Source organism: Macrotis lagotis, chromosome 1 (assembly GCF_037893015.1).
Source record: "Macrotis lagotis isolate mMagLag1 chromosome 1, bilby.v1.9.chrom.fasta, whole genome shotgun sequence".
Taxonomy (NCBI): domain Eukaryota; kingdom Metazoa; phylum Chordata; class Mammalia; order Peramelemorphia; family Peramelidae; genus Macrotis; species Macrotis lagotis.
In genome coordinates, this window is record NC_133658.1 from 826,859,616 (window position 1) to 826,887,099 (window position 27,484).

Here is a 27,484-nt window from a genome sequence, read left to right on the forward strand (position 1 = left end):
CCAACTCTTTGGTGTTCACAGGGTCATATCTTATTCTATTCCCTTTCCAATACATATTCTCTCAAAAAGCATGAAAGAATGAGACAAAAGGGGGAGGGAAAATAATCACATGTGCTTGTAGCTCAGGTGTTCAGACTAGGCTGATGGTACTAACTCTCCTATCCAGAGGCTTAAGCCATCCTTGCTTTTATCACAGAGAGAGAGAGAGAGAGAGAGAGAGAGAGGCAGAGACAGAGACAGAGACAGAGACAGAGACAGAGACAGAGAGACAGAGAAAGAGAGAGACAGAGAGGGAGAGGATATGGTCAGGGAATGCATTTTGTAGATGTCATCAGTTCCAACTCCACGGCCAGTCAAAAAGCTCTTCTTCACTCATCAGTGGAAGGAAATAGTCACAGAATATCTGTACATACTATGAAGGAGAGAGTCTGGTTTCCTTCCTGCTTCTAGAAGTAAGTTCCTAGGTACAGTGGACAGAGCAGTGCCCCTAGATTCAGGAGAACCTGAGTTCAAATTTGACCTCAGATACTTAACAGCTCTGTGATCTTGGGCAAGTCACTTAACTCCCTCTGTCTTGCAAAAACAAAAACAAAACAAAAGGAATGCAAAGTAAGTTCCTCAAGGCTCCACATATCTAAAGCAGAGACTCCTGTTAATGCTCTCAGATATGAGCCTTCATTAAATAGTCTTATATTGCAGATAAACAGAAAAGGGCTTTAGATGTCAAACAGAAGAGTTTATTTTTGATTCTGGTAATATAGGTCACTATTAGAGTTTACTGAGTGAAGGGAGAGGGTGTGACACAGAGCTGTGCTTCAGGAAGATAACTTTGATAGATGTATAGAGAATGGATTAAAGTGGGTACAAACATGAGATAGGGAGACTAAATAGGAAACTATTAGAGTAGTCCTAGAAAGAGGTATTATAGTCCAGAAACAAAATACTTAGACATACCAGGTTAATCCAAGATGTCAGTTTCCTAATCTGCACAATGAGGTTGAATTAGATAATCTCTAAAATCCTTTATTATCTTTAAATCTATGATACTAGGGCCTTTCCCTGCCCCTAAAATATCCATTTTTTATTACTGGCAAACTGTCTTTTGTCTTGTCTTGTCATTGTCTTATACATAGTAGGCATGGAAAGTCAAACTATCTCATCCTCTTATTGGACATGGATTGATTGTCTTATTCTATGTTCTTTCTCTGTGTCTTATGACACTATTTTTTAAGCAATAACAGGATAACTAAAGTGCCTTAATTGACCTGAAACAATCTGTCAATTCAATGAAATGGCTGACTTCATTGATCTACACTCCCCCACTTACTCCCTGCTGTTGATTGTTTCATTGAATTGATGGCTATTCCATTGGATTAACTACATCTACTTGTTGGTTTGGCATCATAGAGACACAATTTAATTGTACCTCCTGGACAACAAATCTCTTTTTACAATAGAGGCGATTCAAGTGTTTTATTGCTTCCTAACATGGTGGCTGCTACCCTCAAAATTCCCAAAAACTCAACAGAAACTGGTGAGCCCCCAACATTCATTTTCTTATGACTGTATAAATTGGCTCCTCTTTCACTTTCTCATCAACACTGTTTTCAAATCCTGACTAGAACACCCCCTTCAAATGTGAAAAAACTGGGCCATCCTCTGAAGAAAAAAAGAAAGAAAAAACTGATTTTTAGTATTTAAATGGATATACAGAATTTCAATCAAGTCCAGGTCATCTGCTAGCCCTTGGAGTGGTGATGTCCTCTCCTAGGATCTCTGGCTTCTCCCCCGAAGTAGTTTTCCATGTGTCTCAGATAGCAGTACCACTTGTGTTTACTGACCATCACTGATAAAACAGATATCAAGAGAAGGTAAAAAGAGATGGGGTGAGAGGGAGGGAGAGCTGTTGTTGTTGCTATTTGACTTTCCTTCTCAAAGAAGACCTGACATCATTGAGGTGCCATGATAAGCACATGAATTGGATATGAGTGAGGGGGATGTTGTACTAAGTCACCAACTTCACCTTCTACTCTGGAGCCATCTGGGTTTAGTGGCCAGATATGGATCAGGGCAACTGGAGATGGCAAAGTGATGGCTAAAAGGACAAATGCATTAAAATGAACCCCAGAATTATTCTTTGGTTTGCTCAACCTCTCAGGCCTTCTATAATGGTAGGGTAAAATGGAAAGAATGACCCTTATATGAGAAATAGTAGAGATATGATTAGCTGTCAGAAATCAGAATCCAGCATACATCTCTCTCTCTCTTCTGTCTCAATCTCTATCACTCTCAATTTTTTTTCTCTATATTTCTCTTTTTTCCTCAATATCTCTATCTCTCTGTCTCTCTGTCCCTATCATCTCTATCAGCCCTTGCTGCTAATACTGTCTTGTCTGTCAAATCATTTCATGAGCAATTCAAAGTTACTGTAATTATGAATGCCCATGGCATTTTCCCATGCATTAAGTGATTTAAGGTCAAATCAATTGTGTGTTCATCATTAATTTTTCATCAGTGCTTTTTATTCAGAACTGTATTGTTTTCAGGAGAGCCGAGGTATGGTCAACAGAGACCCTACCTTCTCCAACCACTCCAATCCTTAGTAAATCATCTTTATGATGGTGTGAAAACAAACAGATAAACAAAATTGTCCGTGGTGACCTAATCTAAGACACGGTAGGCTAATTCTCACATTCCTATTCTTCCTTGGATTATTTGAGCCCTCATTAGCTTGGAGGGACCTGCCAGAATTAACTGTTTGCTCGAAAAGTTCCCCTTGCCAGGGTCACTTTAATATCATTACTAAGGCAATGAATCAGAACTTTAGTGGAGAATAATTGTATGTTTATAGGGGTAGGGAAGCTATGTTTCCATTAGTATAACTCCAGTGTGAGAAAACATAGTTTGGAAACTTCTCTGTGGCTATTGTCTCAAAGAGCTGTCTGCGTCACAGAGAGAATTAAGTTACTTCTCCAGAGTCATATATGTCATACATACAGTCAGTATATGTTAAAGAAAAGGGTCAACTGTATAGTTCTTCCTGACTTTGAGTCAGCTCTCTCCACTAGGTCACATTCATTGCCTCTACTTAAAGGGATGTACATTCAACACTGATACAATTTTTCTGAATAAGGTTTGTATTCTTTTTTCATTTGATTGATTCCTCTTTATAAGTATTTTCAAGCCTTAAAAGTCTCCATAAAAAGGAATTGTTAGTGTTACTATAATGGTTATTTCTCTATACTGCTTTTCTTTGTTACATGCTAAAAGCAAGACAGGGGATGGGCCTGACTGCCTAAGAACCTTTAAGGGTCCATGACTTTAACAAGGTCAGCTTGCTGATTGTCTAGCCATTGACTTTTGTTGGGAAAATATCCCTTCAAAGTGACAGAAATAAATCATTGAAAATGGTGTTGTAGAAAATAACAACATTGACAAAATAGATAACTTGGAAAGATATAAGAATTCTTATCAATACAATGACGAAGGAAGATTCCACATGAATGCAATGAAGTGTTTTACCTACCTCTTGATAGAGGTGATAGATTCAACATGAAGACTGAGATCTACATTCTTGGACACAGATAATGTTGAAATTTGTTTTCCCTAACTATGTGTATTATTACAAGTGTTTTTTTTCTTTTGTTGTTTTTTTAATTGGAGGGAGAAAAGTAAATTCTCATTAATTAAAAATGGCATAAAAATTTTAAGCCAAAAGAACAAAAACAAAGATGTAAGTGAGAGTTAAGAATCCATTTGGACATTGAGACACTGTTCCTAGTACCGGTTTGCTCCACTCTGTTCCCTGATCAAATAGTTATCTGTTAGCATTCTTTAACGACTGCCCTTGAGCAACATGGTATCCCAGACTGCCAACATCATGCTTCCTGAAGCCCAAATTTCTTCTTTAGAGTTTGCTTACTGCCCTGTCCACAGTCTCTTCAATGTGACCAAGAAGCAGATGAATAGCAATTTTGCCCTATTAAGAATATCTGACATATTTTGTTGGGGAATGTTTCTTTGTAAGCAAGATAAAGGCAACCTGCCTCATGACCCTGAACTCCCATGCAAAGGTAGCTACTTTGTGATTTCAAATTGAATGGTATCCAATTCCACTGGTTTTGTTAAATTTATGTTTGCTTCTTAGGCTATGAAAACAGAACAAGAACGTCTCACCAGGGAACTTCCAGTGAGATGGTATGACTATTATGGAAGTCTTTAGGTCATCTCCCCACCAGAGTAGCTGTTGATTCTTGATCTCTTCCATGCTTCATTCTTGGGCCCCCAGTCCTTCTCCATTTTCTGAAATGTTATTTGGGATAACTGCATTTTATTTCAGAGATCCATGTGTTTTCTATTAAATGGGAAAAAATACATTAAAAGATTTGTTCCCATGACTTCAAAATATTAGGTCAGGAAACTGTAAACTTCCATCATTCATAGTTTAACAAAAATATGGACATGAAATTAACTTAATCAGACTTGTACTCTTGGTTCCATTTTCCTGTTTTCTGTATATTCACTGTTAGTGTGACTTATTTACATAACTGTAATCAGTTTGCCTACTGTTATTTTTTCCCTACTTTCATCACTCTGCATCCCTTCTTAGGTTCATCACCTCACACATAGATAATTGTAACAGCCTTTCAACTGATTTCACTACCTCATTTCACTTTACTCTAGTCCCTCCTCCACTCTTCTGCCAAAATGATTTTCCTAAAGCACAACTCTGACCATGTCATTCTTCTATTTAGTAAACTCCACTTGCTACCTATTGCCTCCAAGATCATATCTAAAATTCTCCATTTGGCTTTTAAATCTCTCCATAATCTGGTCCTTTCACACTTCTCCAGTCTATTTACACCTCATCCCTATAAGATCAATGGCTTTTTGCAGTTCTTCACAGAGGACAGAATCTCCCAATTCTGTGCATTTTCACTGACTTTAACCCCTTGCCTGAAGTTCTTTTTCTTCTCTGTCTCATGTCTTCTCTGACTTCCTTTAAATTTCCTCTAACATCCTACTTTTTTATAAAAGAAAGATTTTATTTATTTTGAATTTTACAATTTTTCCCCTAATCTTGCTTCTCCTCTCCCCACCCCACCTCCACAGAAGGCCGTCTATTAGTCTTTACTTTGTTTCCAAGGTATACATTGATCCAAGTTGAATGTGAACAGAGAGAAAATTCATATCCTTAAGGAAGAAAAATAAAATATAAGAGATAGCAAAATTACATAATAAGATAACTTTTTTTTTAATTAAAGGTAATAGTCTTTGGTCTTGTTCAAACTCCACAATTCTTTCTCTGGATACGGATGGTATTCCCCATCACAGATACCCCCAAATTGTGCCTGATTGTTGTACTGATGGAATGAACAAGTCCATTAAGGTTGATCATCATGCCCATGTTGCTGTTAGGGTGTACAATGCTCTTCTGGTTCTTCTCACTCGGCATCAGTTCATGCAGATTCTTCCAGGCTTCCCTGAATTCCCATCCCTCCTGGCTTCTAATAGAATAATAGTGTGCCATCACATACATATACCACAGTTTGTTAAGCCATTCCCCAATTGAAGAACATTCTCTAAATTTCCTTTTCTTTGCCACCACAAACAGGCTGCTATGAATATTTTTGTACAAGTGAACATCCTATCTTCTACAAGAAGTCTTTCCTGATATCCCTTAATGATAGTATCTTCTCCAAATTATTTTATATACACACACAAAACACACACACACACACATACACCCTCTTGTTTGCATTTGAATACTTTCATATTTCCTCTTCTATTAGATTGTGAGCCCTTTAGAAGGTTATTTATATACCTAGAACTTAATACAGTGTCTGGCACATAATACAGATTAGGTACTTAATATATATTCATTGGTTACAGTTGACTATACTAATAGTTGCTATGCTAATAAGTGTGTATAGGTATATATTATAAATTTTGCTCTAAAATATTAAATAAGATTTGAAGATATTATTTATTAATGATATAAAAATGTTTTGGTTCTAACTAAAATGAACAATATCTTCAATGGGAGTGATTTGACTGAATGTGTTTCATTATTTTTGATTGTCTTGATTTGAAATTTTGTGATACAGTGATTCAAAGGTCTGATTCTTATTTTATTTTATTTCAAAATTTTGTTTTAATGGTATTCTGTTGTCATAACTGAAAGAAATACCCCACAAAGATCCATAGATTCAAATGGAAGAAGTCCACCTCTGGTTATACTTACAAAATTATAGTACTCATTCTTCAATTCCCATCCACCAATTATATAAAGATGTTTGCTGAAATTTTTCTGGTAAATTTTCATCTTCCTTAATGTCAATCAAGTTTTCTTGAAAACTATTAAGAAGTTGTTGGTTACTTTTTCATATTTTCAACAAATAAATTCCAAATCCAAAAAACTCCAAGTGAGGAGAGAGAGTGGTCAAAAAGTCAAACATTGTAAAAGGGACAAGAAGCACGAGAACCAAGAAAAAACATTAAATTCAGCTACTGAAAGATCTTTGGTAATTTTGGAGAGAATAATCTCAGTTGAGTGATAAGTCAAAGGTAAAAAGGAGGTTGAAAACCTGGGAGAGTGGAAGATGTGGGTGGTATCAGCAACTGAAATAGGAAATTCAGAGGAGAGATACTTTGGGAGGAGAGGACGGAGAATATTATAATGATGATGATGTCTGTTCTTCATTCTCTTTTTTTATTACATAAATATTTTGTTTTCCAATTACATACAATAGTAGTTTCTACCAATTATTGTTTGCAAGGTTTTGACTTTTACAATTTTCCCCTTCCTCCCTTCCCTCCTCCTTCCCTCCAACAGAAGGCAATCTGATATAGTCTTTACATTTGTTTCCATGATATGCATATATCACAATTGAATGTTTGAGAGAAAAAAACATCCATAAGGAAGAAAGAAAATATATGAGATAGCAAAATTATGCAATGCATAAGTAAACTTTTTAAAAATTCAATATAACAATCCTTGGTCTTTGCTTAAACTCCAGTGTTCCTTCTCTGAATACAGATGATATTCTCTATCATATATCCCCCAAAATTGTCCCTGACTATTGCCTTGATGGAGTGAGTCAATCCCTTAAGGTTGATCATCTCCCCATGTTGTTAAGGCATATAATATTCTTCTGGTTCTGCTCATCTCACTCAGCATCAGTTCATGCAAGTCTTTCCAGGCTTTTCTGAAATCCTGTCCCTCATGATTTCTTATAGAACAATAGTGTTCCATCACTTACATACAGCAACATTTGTTCAGCCATTTCCTAACTGACTGTCCTTCATTCTCAAAGAAGACCATGAAATCAGGGAAGGTGATGCCATGGCAAACACATGAATTGCATTTGAGTGAGAGGTTGCTGTAATAAGTCACCATTTTCTCCTCTGTTGCCATTTGGGTCCAGTTGCCAGCTATGGATCAGGAAGACTGGAGCTGGTGCTGGATATGAGGCAATCTTAAGTGACTTCCCCAAGGAAAATAGCTAGTAAGAGTCAAGTGTCTGAGATGGGATTTGAACTAAGTCCTCCTGATTCCAAGGCAAATGCTCTATCCACTTTGCCACCAGACCTGCAATGATCTCAATCTAACCATGCCTCCTTATAGTAAGGACTCTATCCCAATAAAAATGAAAAGGGAAAGTAGGAAGAGATAGGCTTTTCCTTGCCAACCACTGGTCTGGAATGCAGAGCTCTGTTCCAAGGGGAACCTATTGAAACCAAGGTGGTCTGGGGGACAAATTGAGTACACTAAATGGGGGGAGGAATAGGGGTATTTTTCCAATGTGACTGGATCCTGGATCACAATTTACCCTAAGGGGCTGACTCCTTGTGAAGGAAGGGAGGTGAAACTTACCACTCTGCAGCCTCAGGAGACCAGATATAAAAAGGGACAAAGTGGGAGAGTTTTACATGTTAATGATGAGATTAGGATAAAGCAGAGTTTCTGCAGACCAGCCCCAGAAATTGATTACCACTGGAAAGGTGGAATGTGCCCTATCTTCCCACACTCCGATGAGTACTCCCTTGGAATCTCTTCAGACTATGCCAGAGCCCATTAGGAGTATGTTGCCTACACTTTGGAGATCACTGGTACATGGAAGTGCCAGCCAGGACATTCCTTCCCTCAAAGGTGATCTGCCTCTAACTTTACCTCTGTGACCTTGGGCAGATGACATTTGCAAAGACAAAATAACCATTGTTTGGTATAATTTCCTCAATTGTAAAATGGGGATAATAATAGCACCTACATTCCAGGGTTGTTGATTCTTTGTTATTGATATTCTGTTTTGCATCCATTGTCCTATTTGGTTTCAACTCAGTGGAATAAGATGTCCTCTCAGAATAAGATCATCCATTCTAAATTCACCTTTATGTGACTAACTCAAGTTTTGATTGGCACTATCTTCTTCAAGCTCTTTTCCCTACTGACCAGAGGACTGGAAGATGGAGTACCTAATTCTTACAGATACCTTCGTTTAGAGAAAGAAGAAACGAGACTCAGCTTATTCCACTTTGCAACTTGTGCCTTGACTGGTTTCAACTGCATAGAACAAGAAACTTCCTGGTGCCTTGTTCCCCTTCACCCCTTTCCCTGTCTTCTTTTCTGTGTTGTATCCTGCTTTGTATTGTAAGCTCCTTAAGGTCAGAGACTATCTTTCTTGTTTATTAATTATATCCCTAGTGCTTAGCACATAGTAGATGCTTAATGTTTCTTGGATTGAATTGGGTTGATCAAATGAGATAATATTTCTAAAGCACTCAACACAATACCCAACATATAACAGGCACTATTGTGCATGTTAGCTATCACTATTATTTCCTCATAGAAAGTTGTCTGCCTCTACAAAGAGGATTTGAGTAGATGACCCAGAGTCACATAACCAATATGAATAAGAGGCAAGACAAGAGCACATGCCTTGTTTGGTTAAGACATTTCTTTAAGTGTTGCATAAACTGCTGGTGCCTCAGAGATCAGTTTCCCATCCCCTCTCTCATTTGCTCTCTTCCAAGCAGCTAGATGGCACAGTGAATAGAGCACCAGTCCTGGAGTCGGGAGGACATGGATTCAAATCCTGCCTTAAGACACTTGACACTTACTAGTTGTGTGACTTTGGGAAAGTCACCTAACCCTGATTTCTTCATATCCAGGGTCATCTCCACTCAAATGGATTCACATCTAGTCATTGGACCCAGATGAATTTGGAGGAGGAAATGAGATTGATAACTTATCACCCCTTCACTCAAATTCAATTCATGTACCTGTCAAAGAATCATCTCCCTGTTGTCTTCAAGAATGAAAGACAACAAACATCATCCTTATTTTCCTGACTTAAAGGAAAGCTTCGCATTAGACTGTTCATAACTAAAGGACTTTGAGTGGCTTCAGAGTACTCTGAGATAATTATATAATGTATGACAATAAGAATAGCTGGCATATACATAGAACTTTTAAGTGCTGAGAAATGAATAATGGATTTTACCTTAATTGATTCTAACAACTCTTTAGATTAGCCCATGAAAGTTCTAAGTATCCTTAGTCCCACTCCCATTCCACTAATGAATCAGATTTCCTAAGCTAAACTTGCTACATCTCTTCTTCTTGCTACATCTCATCTCCTAAAGTGCCCTTTAAGATTCAAAGATGATTTACTAATGCTTGAGTCCCAATCATTGAATTTTCTCCCTAAGATTATCAGTTGAGAATCATTTTAGTCAGCTTTAAGTAACTTCTAGAAAGTGGCAATTCTTGCTGTTGCTGTTCATCCTTCACTCTCAAAGAGGACCTATGACAGCAAGAAGGTAATAGCTTGACATGCACGTGAGTTGAATTTAAGTGAGGCAAGGCTAGACAAGTCATCAGCCTCACTCTCTTCTCTGGAGTCATCAGAGTCCAGTGGCAACTGGCAATAACTAATAATTAATAAGGAGGTAATGGTAGTTGGTACAAAATATAGCTCCATAAGTCTGACATACTCATTTCCAAATATAAGAATGACTACTCTGTCTCCTACTGCCTGAAAACCAAGAATGTTACATCTCACTCCTCCTCCAGGATTTTCCATTATTCTTAAGGATTTTTTTTTTGGGGGGGGTCCTAGTCTCTCCCGTTATCACTAGCTATAGTCAAAGGGAGTACAGTGAAGAGTAATGAAAACTAATCTAGTCAACAAATTTGAATGTCTATCAAAAACTGTGAATGACAGGCTCACCATGGGATTTCCACTTTCAGGAAAACCCCATGTGTCAACATCATCAGTGTCTATGTTTCCACTATGATAAACCCTAATGAAGTAAAAAAAAAAAATTTATGAAGGCAATGTGTGGTGCAGAGTACTGGACAGATCACAGACTCATCCTCTCTAAGCAAAGGCCCCAAGGCAAAGTGACTGACTACCATAAGAATTTATCTCAAGAGATTAGAGTGCTTAGCTGAACAGTTTGTTGCTAACTTGGAGGGAAAATTGAGCCAATAAGTCGGCAACAGTAGAGCAGAAAAAAGTAGGCAGCTTTGAGAGATTTAATGTATAGAACTGTATTTGCTTATCTGGGTCAGAACACTCACAAATATCAAGACTAGTTTGATGAAAATGATGGGGAAATTCAGAAGATGTTAAATGAAAAGGAGAATTCCATAGAGTTAATCATCAGGACAGTTCATCCATTTCTAGAAAGGCAGCATTTAATTCCATCAAAAGTAAAGTACAAATGAAGCTTAGAGAGATTCTTGGCTGAGTAAGAATGCAGATAAAATTCAGTTTTATACAGATAGTAATAATCCAAAATACTTCTATGATGTCCTGAAGACTATTGCTGGGCCAAAGATTTTTGGTATCTCAACTACTCAGGGCTGATAAAGCTACGTTGATTAGTGCTAGGGATGAGATCCTAGAGAGATTTGAACATGTCTTTAATGTTCTTAACAGACCATCATCAATCAATGCAGAAGTAATTAACCTTTTATCTCAAGCAGAAGTCAATCCATCCCTAGCTGAAGCTCCAACTGAAGAAGAGATTTTGAAAGCCATTACACTCCTTTCAGGTGGCAAAGTATCTGATGCTGATTCTATTCCAGCTGAGATTTACCCAAGGTGGGGGGTTCTATTGCTCATCCAAAAGTTGACTGAAATTTTCCATGTTATATGGTTTGAAGAGGTTATCCCCAATTGTACAGCTCCATAAAGACAAAGGGAATAGATTGTCTTTTGACAATCACAGGGATGTTTCTCTTTTAGTCATTTCTGGCAAGATTCTTCCCAGAGTCCTTCTCAATAGGGTGATCCTTCACCTGGAAGATGGTCATCTCCCTGAGAGCCAGTGTAGCTTCAGAAAGTTGATATGGTGTTTGCTTCCTGACAACTTCAGGGAAAATGCCAGGAGCAGAAGAGAGGTCAGTATATAACATTCATAGATCTGACCAAGGTCTTTGATACTGTCAGTCACGAGAGCTTATGGAAAATTGTGCTGAAATTTGGTTGCCTGGAGAAGTTCATCAGTATTATATGTCATTTTCATTATGGCATGCATGTCCAGGTTCTAGATAGTGGATGATGTTCTAGAGATTTCCCAGTCACTAATAGAGTAAAAGAAGGGTGTGTCTTTGCTCCCATATTTTTTAGCATGATATTTTCATCCATGTTATCAAATGCCTTCATTGAGGATGAACATCAAGGTCAGCTATTACATTAAATTCTTCAACTTGAAAAGGCTACAAGCCAAGACTAAAGAGGAGGGAGGGGTATTATCTTCTTTTTGCAGATGATTTTGTCCTCAATGAAGCCTCTGAAACTGAGATGCAGAAAAGTATGGATCAATTCTCTGTTACTTGTGCTAATTTTGGCCTAATAATTAACATCAAGATAACACAGGTACTCCATCAGGGTGTGCTCTTTCTGGAGTATCAAAATGTAAGCTGCCTAATTTATATTTATGCTCCAATGTGACTTGAGTAACCTCCCACACCATCCATATGTGGAACCATTTATTACAGCAAATGAAAGTTTTGAATAGTGTGGACAAGTTCACTTACCTTGGCAGTATCCTTTCCAAGGAGGTACACATTGACAATGAGGCTGACACACACACATTGCCAGAGCTAGCTCAGTATTTGGGAGACTCTGAAAGAAAGTATGGGACAGAAGAAGTATTAAATTGACTACAACTGAAGGTCTACAGAGCCATTGTGCTGACCTCATTGCTTCAGTCTGTGAAACCTGGGCAGTCTATCAGTGCCTTGTCAGGAAACTGAAAGGCTTCCATTTAAATTATCTTAGGAAGGTTCTGAGGATCACCTGGCAGGAGAAGATACCAGACACTGAGGTTCTTTCTCAATTAAACTGCCTAGCATTCCAACATCACTACAGAGAGTACAACTACGATGTTATCAAAATGCCAGACATATGCTTTCCAAAAAGACCATTTTATGGAGAGCTCATACAGTGCAAATGCTCACAAGGGGATCAGAAAAAACAATACCAGGACAACCTAAAGGTCTTTCTTAAGAACTTTGGAACTGATTGTGCAACATGGAAGACACTGCACAGGACTGTCCAGCATAGTGTACCCTAGGGTGCTGTGCTCTACAAGCAAGACAGAATAGAAGCAGCTCTAAGGAAACATGAGATATGTAAGTTTAGAGTACCCACCCCAAGTGTTCACATATACCATTTTTGCCTAGCCTGTGGTAGAGCATGCTGAACTCATTTTGGACTGACCAGCCACAGTCGAATACACTGTAACTCATATCTAACATAGTAATGTCAATTTGGTTTTCTTTGATAAAGGAGGACAAGAATTAAATAACCAATCAATTATCTCTAGCCCCTCCTAATTTTCCTTCAGTTTTAGGGATCCTCATCACTCTAGTTCTAGTTCACCACTCCACAGTCGGATTAGTTTTTACAAAGGAATATTTAATTCAAAGGTTAAAATAAGAATAAATATACAAAATCACCCCTGCCACTTGAGAGAATAATCCCCATCCCCAAACCACCTCAGTCTCTGGGGGAGGGGAGGGAAGATTAGGTTCATGGCACAATCCAACCAAATTCTAAGTCCAGAACTTCTAGTCTTGTATGACTCATCTGCTCAGAATCTTCTCATTATCTAATTATTAATCCAGAAGAGCCATTGATGGGGGTGGGAGGTGTAGAGGGGAGAAAGAGTGTCACACTTAGTTGAAGGCCAGGCAGCTGGTGGCCTACTTGACTACATACCTTCAGGTTACAAGAAGTGATTTCAGTGGAGAAGGAAGGAGTGTCCTTTTTTTACCCTGTCATTATGGTAGTAGGAGCCTGAAGTCTGGACTCCAAAAACTAGTCAGATTTATAGTGAGCCTTTGATAGCCTCTGTCTCTCTTGGGTGTGCCCTTCCTGGAGTATCAAAATGTAAGCTGCCTAATTTATGTTTATGCTCCAATGTGGCTTGAGTAACCTCCCAGTTGACTGTACTGTAGTACTAAGTTAAAATAGTGAATTGTGTTTCAATTGCTCTGTTAATGTACACAATAATTCTCTTATGGCTACCATTGCTTTTTATTTGGGAATAAATGTCTAGTCCTAAACTTAATTCATATTGTACATTTGGGGACTTCTTCTATCTTCCCCTTTTAAAGGAAACCCCAATTTAGAACCTGGGCAGCTAGGTGGCACAGTGGGAGAGCACCAAGTCTAGAGTTGGAAAGACCTAAATTCAAATCCATCCTCAGACTCTTACCATGTGACCCTGTTTGCCTCAACTTCCTCATCTACAAAATGAGCTGAAAAAGGAAATGACAAAGCATTCCAGTATCTTTGCCAAGAAAACTGCATATAGGATTACAAAGAGTCAGATATGACTAAACAAAGAACTCAAATGAACAATTATCCCTGAAGCAACCACTTATTTAAGGGTGGCATAGTGGATAGAGAGCTGATACTGGAGTCAAAAAGTCCCAGGTCTTCCTCCTCCCTTAGACTGGAATTGAGTATATGACTTTGGGTTATATGGCCAGCTCAACTCTCCACTGCTCCAGGCAGTCTCCTGTGACTCCAAATAAGTAAGTATGGCTAAGGAGCTCTTAGAATGGAAAGAATACTTCTGGTAAATAACCAGAGCCTGAACTGAGACAAACCAAAATAGATAAGTAAGAAGGGGTAATGAAGCATAGTCCTAATGGCCTCAATCAATCATTTCTCTATCTTCTCTGCTAGACTTTCAAAAAAAAACCTTGTGAAATAGGTGGCGAGAGCATCATTATCCCAGTTTGTACAGATGAGGAAACTGATGTTTAGTAAGATGAAACAACTTGCCTGTGTTTACACAACTGACACAGCTGGAACTAAAAAGTAAATTCTATTCCAATGGCTGTAGGGACTTAAAGAATTCCACTGTAAAATTCATGCCAGAAAACTAATAGCAGAGGGAGTAATTGAAGCATCATAAGAAGACTAAGACTCATCTACATCCTCCCATGAAGGCTGAAGGATATAGGTCAGGCTATTTAAAAAATGGTGTTAAGAGTTGGGAGTGGAGAGGGAGGGAGACACAGAAATAAAACTTCCTATTGTGTTATTCAAGTGGTCTCTGACTCTTTGTGACCTTGTCTGTGGTTTTCTTGGTCGAGATATCAAAGTGGTTTGCCATTTCCTTCTCCAGCTACAAATGAGGAAGCTGAGGCAAACAGGGTTAAGCAACTTGCCCAGTCAAGTGTCTGAGATCAGATTTGAACTCAGTTCTTCCTAACTCCAGACCCAGCTTTGTGTGATGAGTTAAAGACCCTGTTAAGTGTCAGAAATAAATCTGATTTGGTTGAATCAAAAGTCAAGTTGAGGTGCATGTTACCACAGAATTATAGGAGGAAAGAACCTTGGAAGCCATATGTAGTTCAACTCCTTCTAATTTTATAGATGAGGAAACTGAGGCTCAAGAAAATCAAATGCCTTGTCCAAGGTCACACAGAGAGTAAATGGAAGAGCTGGAATTTGAATCCAGGTCATCTAATTCTAAATCCAGTCCTCTTCCAATAAAACAATTGCCTTGTAATCAAACATATTGGTAGGTATGATAGAAAGAATTCCTCTGTATTCAATGCCTCTGTGACCTTGAGAAAGTCATTTAAATACTATAAGACTCAGTTTCCTCACCTGTAAAATGAGGTGATTGGACTAGATCTATGATCTTTTAAATGTATACTTCCAAATAAGTTCTGCATTTTTCATGCTAAACTTCCTTGAAAACTCATATGTGGATTCCAATGTTCAAAACTTTTTATAAGCCATATAAGAAAACCTGTCTCATTGAGGAAAAGCACTTCCCTGATTTGGTGGAGGGGGTGGGAATGGAGGTGGGGACTATGGGTATAGAATATTAAATACACTCTCACTTGTGCTTATTAGGTTTTGATCAATTGTTTTTCTTTACTATAAAGGAGGGAACTTTGGTTTGGGGTGGTGGAAGTTGAGAGAGTCATATCTTTAGAAATGGTTATAATATAAAGGACATCAATAAAATTTATAATTTAATTTTGGTACTTGATTATTAGATTTTGGACTAGAACTGTGAGGTTCTCTCTATTATCACACTTTCCAGCTTTTATTGTTAGTCTCTGATGCTGTGGATCAGAGAAGCTTTCACAGTCCTATAACTTAATTGGTACTTTGCTGCCTCTCAGTGTGAAACACCTAGTTCCAAAATTTGATTTTTTCAAGCATGACTGAAAAGAACTAGAAAGCTCTAGAGCTGATTGACTCAATATCCAGCTAGGTATGAGTTTATATTAAGGAAACACTCAGCCAAGGGAGTATGAGAAGCAATGCACCCCCTGATGATTTCCTTGTCATAGGAATGGAATTCTAACTGTGGGAATAAAAACCTACCTCTTTATAGCACACATATATTTAAAATTACAGGAGTTAGGGAGAAAAGTCAATAGTTAAAACCAAACTTTAAAGCAATTTTACAATTGCGTGGTATTCTTTTATTGGTATGTTCACTTTAAGATAAAATGTAGGGGTTGGTTTGGATATCAGTTCTATACATGACCTAAGACTGCATAGATGGATAGCAAATAAACAAAAACTTTTGTTTCTAACAAAAGCTCTTATTTGCACTTGGAGTCATCCTTGTGTCTCTTCAATTTGTAGGGAGATTATTGATCAGGAGGAAGTACAGATACCCTTCCCCACCAACACACTCCCCTTGCAAATGCCCATCCTTCCTTTTTCCTCTCCAGCAATGCTTTATCTGTGCTTTTAATGGAATGAAAAGGACAAATTCTTCACAAGCAAAGTGAGGACTCTTAAGGTTGGTGCAAAGTAATCACAGCTTTAACAGACGCATATAGGATTCTGATGATGGAAAACTCCTTAGGAATCTATCTTATAATATAGACAAATCTGTCTTCAACTTCCTTTTCTTAGATGATAAAATGAAAATGTACTATTTTAGTACTATTTCAAGTTATGGTCCCATTTTAAATGGCAGAATCAGTCTTAGAGTCCAGGAGTCAAAGGGACTCTGATCTCTAGACATCTGAATTTAACAGCATGTCCAGTATTAGAGTTTTTGGTTCTAGTTCAAGAAAGCCCTACTGGGACAACCTAATGTGCTGCATTTGAAGAAAGAACCAAAAAGTGGTCTACCTTGGTACATGATAGTGTGTTCCCAGTGTGTTGATACAATAACATCTGGAAGCAAAGAGAAGAAATGTACAGCATGAGCTCAGAATATACTCTGCCTACCAGATGTAGCTGAAACTTAACATGAGCTTTATATATTTAGGACAATTTGCCTGAAAAGATGCTGTGTATGTTTTGGGAAATAGAATGTCATGTAGTTCAATTTGTCCCTCAATATTACAAAATTTATCAGCCAAAACAGATGGTTGGAATTCTGCAAGCAGAGGCAGTGTACAGGGTTATGAAAACATTATTCAAAGTGTATGAAGTACAATATCACATGCCTTTTATAGCTATTGGTAGGAGATATATTCTTTATCAAACAAAGAAGAGAGACAATTACAAAAGATAAAATAGATAATTTGATTATATAAGACTGAAATTTTCTTAACAAGCAAGGTTAATGCAGCTAGGTTAAGAAGGAAAGTGATCAATGGGGAAAATTCTTTCATCAAACTTCTTAGATAATGGTTTATTATTTAGGATATATAGACAACAGATAAATATTCACATACCCACATACATATAAATATATAAAACAATTAAAAGTCAAAATAATTGCAAACTATTAACCATAAGAAAAATTCTATAAGCACTAATAATAAAAGAAATGCAGATTTTTGGAGAAATCATTCTCAAAGGAAAAATTGCAAGTTATTAACAACCATATGCAAGACTACTATAAAGCATTAATAAAATAATGCAAATCAAAACAATGCTGAGTTTTTACATCATAGCTTGCCAATTGGCAAAGATATCAAAAGATGAGAATAATCAATTTTGGAGGTGTTTGGAGGAAGATAGTACACTCTTGGTAGAGCTATGAATCAGTACCATGATTTATAAAGTGATTTAGAATTACTCAAATAAAGTGTTGAAACTATTCATACTCTTTGAACCAGAAACTCCACTACTAGGCTATGCTCCAAGAAAGTCATCGATAAAAAGAAAATCCCTATATCCACCAAAATATTCAGAGCAGCACTTTTTGTGACAACAAAGAACTGGAAACAAAAAATAGATTTCTATTGATTGGGAAATGACTAAAGAAACTATGGTATGTGACTATAATAGAATGTACTGGACCATAAAAACTATAAATATGATGAATGCAGAAAAACATGGAAAGAACTACATGATCTCATTCAGAGTGAAGTAAGTCATGCCAAGAAAACATATACAAACATTGGATGTAACAATGTAAATAGAAAGTGCAACCACAAAGCACTCCAGACTGAATGTTGAAAAATTACAAAGACCAAACATAGCTCCAAAGAAGATGTATGGGAAAATAAATTCCCATTCCATTCCTGTTTTGTTCAAAAGATACATGAATGTGACAAATAGCATATGTTTTCAGTATTAATCACTTTTTTGATTTTTGTCTTTTTTAAAAAAAATATTGTTTATATGGAATGATTCTTTAAGAGGGAAGAAGGATACTGGGAGAAATTCGAGTAGTATATAAAAACAGAAATTATCAATAATTTTTAAAATGTTTTAACAGAAAGAAATATGTATCAAGGTATTTGAATTTAACATGATATATCACACTCATTCATACACAAATATTTACTTACAGGATTTAGGGAGAAAAGACAATAGTTAAAACCAGACTTTAACACAATCATACAATTGTGTGGTATTCTTCCATTGGTATGCTCACTATCTGTTCTGTAAGATAAAAAAGGGTAGGCGTTAGATCAGGTGTCTGTTCATCTCATAAACTAAGAGCAACAACAGAAACATCACTTTTTTTCCTAACAAAATCTCTTATTTCCACTTGGAATCATCCTAGGGCCTTTTTAACGTTCTTTGGGAAGATTATTGATCAGGAGATGAAGTAGACCAGAGAGGCAAGTTAGGGAAGTCTCTAAACAAATGAGGTTAATAATCAAAAGGAGGATGCAAAGGCAAATGATGGATGAAACTACAGGTTGTAAGGCATCACTCAAGAAAAGCAGTGTTAAATAAATGGGACAATAGACCTATTACATAGTGGCAGTGAAAGATAATTAATGGAAAACCCTTGAGTTTCATTGGTATCTTTGTGATGTCAAGGGAATGACCTAATATATTGGGTGGAACCCCATAGTGAATTAAAGGAAGAAATAGATCATAATTATTGAAGATGGGCAGGTATAGATAGGCTATGATAAGCATCATTAGAAGAAATGTTTATATAGATGAAACAAATCACACATGCATTAGAGTAATGAAGTGTTTGGATTATTTTAACTCTTTCAGTGGAAGGTCCAAGAGCTTTGGACATTAGTCACATCCTCAAGAAAGTTGAACAGCAAGAGGAGACATGTTAATCTATTGAAGATAAAACTATAGAATTGCATGCTCCTCATAGAGATTTGCTTAAAGAGATAGAATAAAACCCCAATTGTTTAAGAAGCTATAAATTCAGGCACCCCTTATGCTAGGTTTCTATTTTTTGAGAAGAAAATCTTTTTCCTTTTTACCTTAGCTTCCCTTCCCTACATCAAGAGTTCAGGAACTGACGGATATACCAAGATAGTTCTGTTCTGTTCAAAATTCCACTCTTTCATAGACAATAAAGGAGAAACCATTCACTATGACTAGGTCAGTTCTCTCTGATTGGACACTTACCAATACCCATTTTCTCAAAATTGCTTTTAATTTTGTCCTTAAGTATAGCAGCTGGATCCCTTCCTACATTAAAACTTACTTTAGGTTCAAGATATATTGTGGGTTGACAACCATTCAAATCCTTAAGGTATGAACCCCTCATTAGCATCAACAGAACAGTCAACAGAAGGCATTTTTTTTCAAAACAAAAGACATTTCATTAAATGGCATAGAAAAATAAAAGATAATAAAGATTCCTCCTATACATCCAAAGTTACACTTTCTCATGCATTATCATAGTATCAGTGGGAAAGGGACACATAGTGGTCACATATACACAACTGAAAGAAATGAAAAATAAAGCATACATGAGAAAAATGTATATATATATATATATATATATATATATATATATATATATATATGGGGGAAATTATACATAAGCACATACATATATACCTAGCTATACATATACATGAATATACATAATATATTGACATACCCATATCTATAGGTAAAGAAACTCCAAAGCCAAGAAAACCTCCTGCTGTATAGTAGTTTCAGTCATGTCCAATTCTTTGCAGCCTTGTGGGGGGGGTGGTTCTTAGCAAAATTACTAGAATGGTTTGACATTTTCTTCTCCAGTTCATTTTACAAATGAGTAAACAGGGTTAAGTGACTTGACTAGGGTCACATAAGTGTCTGAGACTTGATTTGAACTCAAGTCTTTCTGACTTCAGGTCCAGCACTCTAACTGTTGTGCCATCTAACTGCCCCCTTAGGGGAACATGTAGTCATGTCAACTCTGTTCAGGTTGCCTCTTGCTTCCCTATGGAACTTCTGATGTCCTCTGGCTAGTTCTTATTAAGCTGAGTGGTTTTATCCTCTGAATTGTGAGACTGAGGACCTTTGTTCTACTCCCCAACAGTGACCAAAAATTGCTAGTTTTTCAGTTAAAGGAAATGGAAACTTGTGTCCTAGTTTCATGTTTTATACCAAACTATAGAGATGTTGCCCTTTACAGAATGCCTGGCATGTTTGTTAACCAATTGACTCTTTTTTGGTACTAATAACTTTAAACAACACTGGATGAATCACTCAATTCACCAGTAAACAAGCCTTTAAAAGATTAGTATGTTCTGGACACAAAAAGATAAAAATTATTTAGTCTTACCTCAAGTAACTATAGGAGGATGGGGGGACAAGTTGTACACAATAATGTAAATACCAAATGTATAAAAAATAAATATAAAGTAATTTGGGGGAAGAGTCACTAGTATTTGGGGAGAATCATGAAAGGTGGTGTTTGAACTGAGCTTTGAAAAAAACAAAGATTTTAAGAGATCATTTAGTAGGACAAAATGGAACATTGTGTGTGATAAACAAATACAGACTGGATAAATTATAGAATACATGGTGAAGAATATGTATAATGAGACTAGAATGGTAGGTTGAAACCTCATTGTAAGGGATTTGAAATGTAAAACATTTGAGAAGCTTGTATATGATCCTAGAGGAGTCAGTATAGATTGGATTCATTATGTATGGGAAGAAGAAAGAAAGGAAAAGGATTACAGGGCAGAGATAAGATGGAGGAATGAAGTTGGCATGCTCCCACTTTCCCCTACATTATGTTAAATGAAGCCTCTACACAGACATTAAAACTACAGATTCTACCTTAAAAAATCCCACAAGATTGAAACAAATTTTCAATTGTAGACATCATGAAGGATTTTCAGTGAAGGTCTGTCTCTTGTGGGGGACGGGAAGGGGAAGTAAAGCCCAGCTAGGCAGGAGAGCAGGAAAGTCAGAGAGTGGCTTTTAGCCACAGTACAGCCCAGGTCCTGGCAGCTAGACAGCAGCACAGATCCCAACATCTAGATAGCAAGTAAGCAGGGAGGGTGCCAACCTCAGACAAAGTCTGAACTCTGAGAACAATGAGGCAGAGCCTGGACATAAAGGAGAAAACAAACCTCTACATAGGCAACATCTTGGCTAGCAATAAGCCAACATGAGCACAAAAAACTCAGGACTATACTCCCTATACCCCAGAAGCAGAGCTCAATAATCAAAATGAACAAAAAAGCTAATCATAGAAAACTGCTGTGTTGATGGAGAAGATAAAAATGCCATCTCAGAGGAAGAAAGCAGTGACAAGTTACCTACATGGGAAGTTTCAAAATAGTCTATGAATTGTATTCAAATCCAAAACCTCATAGAAGAGCTTTAAAAAAATATTTTAAAATCAAAGAAGAGAGGAAGAAGAAAAATGGAAAAAAAGAAATGAGAGCCATGCAGGAAAATTATGAAAAATTGACCAGAGAAATCAACTCCTTTAAAAGTAAAAATAACCAGCCAGTAAAAAGAATGCAATTCTTCAAAAAATAAAATCAACCAACTGGTAAAGGACTTCACCTCATCTAAAACTCAAATCAATGAACTGGAAAGGGAATGCAACTCAGTAAAAAGTAAAATTAGCCAACTAGAAAAGGAAACACAAAAGCTAACCAAAGAAAATAAAACCCTAAAAATTAGAATTTTTTTCAAATAGGACAAATAGAACCAAATGAATCCATGAGATACCAAGATTCCATCAAAAGACTGAAAAAAAATGAAGAAAATGTAAAGCACCTTTTTAGGAAAAATAAATGGCCTGGAAAATAGATACAAGAGAGATAATATACAAATTATTGGTCTGCCAGAAAGCCTAGATTAAAAAAAAAGAGCCTGGAAAACATCTTTCAGGAAATTAGCAAGGAAAAATGGCCCACTATACTAAATCAAGAAGACAAAATAGTACTTGAAAGAATACATAGAACACCCCCAGAAAGAGGCCCCTGGGATAAAAACTCCAAGGACATCATAGCTAAATTCCAGAATTTTCAAATAAAGGAGAAAGTAGAGCAAGCAGCCAAAAAGAAGCAGTTTAAATACAAAGGAAACATAAATAGAATTATGCAGGACTTATCTGCTTCAACATTAATAGATCAGAGTTTCTGGAATATGATACTTTGAAGGGCAAAGGTCCTTTGATTACAACCAAGAATATTACCCTGCAAAATTCAGCATATTCTTTTAAGGAAAAGATGTATGTTTAATGAAATATAGAACTAAAATTTCCTGATTTAAAAAAAATAGCTGAACAGGGGAATTTTATCTCCAAATACAAGACTCAAGAGATACATAAAAATATGAAAGGAAATGGGGTGGGGGGGGGGTGGACAAATGTTAGTCAAGAACACTAAATTGAATATAACCCTACAAGGAAAGATAGCAGTTGTAACACGTGAGAACCTTAAAAGGTTGAATATAGTTGAAGAGATTCTACTTAGTGGTTATGGATATAGTTGTTTCTTGTCCTTCATTATCAAAGAACACCAAAATACTGTCACTTCTATTTCAGATAAATTATAGTGCACCTGACAATGACTCATCAAACCAATATGAGCTCAGAATGTTCTACCAAGGGTCTGGCACAAATAATACAGATAAATACCTGGGTTGTTTAAACTTATGTATCGCATGTTTCCTTTGTACTACTTAATTCTGCCTTGCTCATAGAGCTCAGCACTTTCTCTGATGAGGGTACCCTATGCTGAGTGGTCCAGTACTAGTATCTCCCATGCTTTACAAGCAATTCTAAAATTCATAAGCGAGATCTTCAGGGTGTCCCAGTACTTAGAGGATCTATCCATAATTAAAACAGAAGTGACTTTACTAGATACCTAGAGGTTTATAGTACAATAGGGACAGAGAGTGATAGATTACTTAGAAGGGTTGGACATAAAGAGATTAGGAAGTGATCTTGTCTTAATCCATACTTTAGTTAATGAGGGTTTTAGTACCATGGTTGGGGTACTAAAGGAACAGTGGGAGAGAGTGTACCTGATACTTTGGTTGGGGAGGGCTATTGTTATAGTACTACATAGAGAAAGGGAAAGAGTTTACTTAGAGGGACTGGTCATGAAAAATATCATGAAGAGATTTTGCTTTGCTTGATGCTTTGGCTACAATTGGAGGAAATATGGTTGGGGAGCTATAAATGATTCATGAAATGATTTGGCTTTGCATGATGCTTTGGCTCATGGGGATTCTGTTTAAATAGAGGGTACTTGAAAAGAGGGTAAGGTATAAAGTGATTATAATTTGATGTGATCCATGACTCTTGAGAAGAATATTTCTAATGAAACAGAAGAGGAAGGTTACTTAGTGACTATGAGGCAATGCTGCTTATCAATCATTCAATCAAACTTTGAAAAGAGTACTATCAGGTCAGATAAAAGGAGTATATTTTAAGGAAGGGGATGTAAGTACAAGACAGTATTAAAATAATAAAAATATAAAAATAAGGACTATACTAGGAAAAGGTTAGGTATTAGGGGATAAATAGCTAAAGAGGCACAAAAATGTATTATGATAGAGGGAAAGAAGGGAGGGTATGAACAGTGAGCAAATGCTGCTTAATAGATTTGTCCCAGATAGAGAATAACATACATTCCCAATTGGTTTTAAAAATCTATCCCACCCTACAGGGAACTAGAGGAGAAAGGGAAAGAAAAGGAAAGAGGCAACTGATAAAAGGGAAAGTGAAGGTATAGATGAAAGTAAACGAAGTTAAAATTTAAAAGAAAATCGAAGGGGAAAGGGAGAAAAACATTGGTGAGGAGGAATAAGAGGAAAGGAAAGAGAAAAGTACAAAAGAAGAAAGATAGCATGGAGGGAAATACAAAATTTGAAATTTTAATCGTAACTGTGAATAGAATGAACTCTCCCATAAAACAGAAGCATATAGCAGAATGGATTAAAAATCAAAATCCTACATTGTGGGTGTCCAAGAAACACATTTGAAGCAGAAAGAGAGACACACAGGTAAAGGAGAAAAATATATTATATTTTAGCAGAAGTAAAAAAATCAGGGTAGTGATCCTGATCTCAGACAAAGCAAAAGCAAAAATAGATCTCATTAAAAGGGATAAGAAAAGAAACTACATCTTCTTAAAAGGCATCATAGACAGTGAAGTTATATCATTATTATACATATATACAACTAGTGATATAGCATCCAAATTCTTAGAGGAGAAGCTGAATGAATTACAAGGAAACATAGACAGCAAAACTATAACAGTGGAGGAACCTCAATCTCCAACACTCAGAACTAGATAAATCTAACTACAAAATAAACAAAAGCAAATTAAGAATAAAATATTAGAAAACTTAGATATGAAAGATGTCTGGAGAAAACTGAATGGGGATAGAAAAGAATATGTCTTTTTTTTTCTGCAGTATATGGCACCAATACCAAAAATGACCATGTACTAAACCATTAAAAAATCTTACAATCAAATGTTGAAAAGCAGAAATAATAAATGCATACTTTTCAGATCATGAAACAATAAAAATTACATGTAATAAAGAGCCATGGAAAGATAAATTAAAAATTAATTGGAAATTAAATAGCTTAATTTTAAAGAATGAATGGATCAAACAACTAATCATAGAAATAATCATTTCATTCAAGAAAATGATAACACTGAGACATCATGCCAAAATTTATGAGATACAGGCAAAGCAGTTTTTAGGGGAAATTTTATATCTCTGAATGCTTATATGAATAAAATAGAGAAAGAGATCAATGAATTTGGTATACAACTAAAAAACTAGAGAAAAAAACAAATTAAAGATCCTCAAATAAATACTAAATTAGAAATTCTGAAAATCAAAGGAGAGATTAATAAAATTGAAAGCAAGAATACCATTGATCTGATAAAGAAAACTAAGAGCTGGTTTTATGAAAAAACTAATAAAATAAATAAACCTTTGGTTGATCTTATTTTAAAAAAAAGAAAAAAGAATGCTAAATTATCAATATCAAAAATGAAATTCAGAGGCAACTAGGTGGTGCAGTGCATAGAGCTTTGGTCTTGGAGTCAGGAGTACCTGAGTTCAAATCTGGTCTCAGACACTTAATAATTGCCTAACTGTGTGACTTTGGGCAAGTCACTTAATCCTATTGCCTTAAATTTGAAAAGAAAAAAGAAACTCAAAAAATGAACTCACTACCAATGAGGAGGAAATTAAAGCGATAATTCAAAGATATAACGCTCAACTGAATGTCAATAAATTTGATTACTTGAGTAAAATGGATGAATATTTACAAAAATACGAACTACCCAGATTAACAGAAGAGGAAGTAAAATATTTAAATAATCCCATTTCATAAAAAGAAATTGAAAAGTCCACCAATAAACTTCCTAAAATAAATTCTTCAGGTCCAGATAGATTTCTACCAAACATTTAAGGAACAATTAATATTTTTAAAAGTAGGAGTTCTGACAAATTCCTTTTATGACATCAATATGGTGCTGATATGTAAACCAGGAAGAGTCAAAACAAAAGAAATTATGAACCAATCTCTCTAATGAACATTGATGCAAAACTCTCAAATAAAAATGTTAGCAAAAAGATTACATCAAATTATTATGAAGATAATATTCCATGGTCAGGTAAGATTTATACCAGGTAGGCAGGGATGGTTAAATATTTGGAAAACACTCAACATAACTGAACATATAAACAACAAAAGCAACAGAAAGGGGTGGCTAGGTGGCATAGTGGATAAAGCACTGGCCCTGGAGTCAGGAGTACCTGAATTCAAATGTGGTCTCAGACACTTAATAATTACCTAGCTGTGTGGCCTTGGGCAAGCCACTTAACCCCATTTGCCTTGCAAAAACAAAAAACAAAAACCTAAAAGCAACAGAAATCATATGATTATCTCAATAGATTCTGAGAAAGTCTTTGACAAAATACATCATTTCCTATTTAAAATTCTAGAGAGTATAGGAATAAATGGGATTTTCCTTAAAAATAATGAGCTGTTATCCATCTAAAACCATCAACAAATATTATATGTAATGGGAATAAACTAAAAGCATTTCCAATAAGATCAGAAGTGAAACAAGGATACCCATTATCACCATTACTATTCAATATGGTATTAGAAATGTTAGCTTTAGCAATTAATGAAGAAAAAGAAATTGAAGGAATTAGAACTGGCACTGAGGAAGTAAAACTTTTACTCTTTGCAAAGATATGATGGTATACTTAGAGAACCCTAGAAAGTCATCTAAAACACTACTTGAAACAATAAATTCAGCAAAGTAGCAGATTATAAAATAAACCCACATAAACCATCAGCATTTCTATATATGAACAACAAAGTCCAAGTGCAAGTGATAGAAAGAGCAATTTATTTAAAGTAACTGCAGACAGGGCGGCTAGGTGGCACAGTGGATAAAGGACCGGCCCTGGAGTCAGGAGTACCTGAGTTCAAATCCGGTCTCAGACACTTAGTAATTACCTAGCTGTGTGGCCTTGGGCAAGCCACTTAACCCCATTTGCCTTGCCAAAAACCTAAAAAAAAAAAAAAGTAACTGCAGACAGCATAAAATACTTGGAAATCTACCTCCCAAGACAAACCCAGAAACACAATTACAAAACACTTTTCACACAAATAAAGTCAGTTCTAAATAATTGGGAAAATGTCAATTGCTCTTGGTTAGGCTGATCTAATATAATAAAAATAACAATTCTGCTCAAATTAAATTACTTATTCAATGTCATACCAATCAAACTACCAAATAATGATTTTACCAAGCTAGAAAAAATAGTAATCACATTCATCTGGAGCAATAAAAAGTCAAGAATATCAAGAAAACTGATGAAAATGAAATGTAAAAAGAAGGTGGCCTAGCTCTTCCAGATATAAAAACTATGCTATAAAGCAGTAATCATCAAAACTGCCTGGTTCTGGTTGAGAAATACAGTTATGGACCAGTGGATTAGGATAGGTCCAAAAGAAACAGCAGTAAAGGACTATAGTAATCTATTGTTTGACAAACCCAAATATATTAGGTTCTGGGATAAGAAATTGCTATTTGACAAAAGTTGTTGGGAAAACTGGAAAATAGTATGCCAAAACTAGGCATAGACCCACATTTCACACCCTATAACAAAATAAGATCAAAATGAGAACAAGATTTAGACATAAAGGGCTAACCCCTATCAACATAATCAACAGATCAAGATCTGTTAGATCTGTGGAAATAGGAGAGACTTGTGACCAAACAAGAAATATATGAATTGCAAAATGGATGATTTTTACTATATTAGGTTAAAAAAGGGTTTTGCTCAGTTAAAGTCAACATTGC

At 36.1% G+C, this 27,484-nt stretch overlaps 1 protein-coding gene across 3 annotated transcripts in view; it reads left to right on the forward strand.

Moving 5' to 3' along the window:
* FAM124A (family with sequence similarity 124 member A) overlaps window positions 1-27,484 on the forward strand; it is a 196,482-nt gene that overhangs the window by 21,285 nt on the left and 147,713 nt on the right. The window contains exon 1 of one of the 3 annotated variants that reach the window (XM_074217177.1): window positions 16,265-16,302. The exons of the other annotated variants lie outside the window; for them this stretch is intronic. The gene's annotated coding sequence lies outside the window, so the exon portion shown is untranslated. Of the gene's footprint in view, window positions 1-16,264; window positions 16,303-27,484 lie in introns of those variants that run through there. 3 annotated transcript variants of the gene reach the window in all.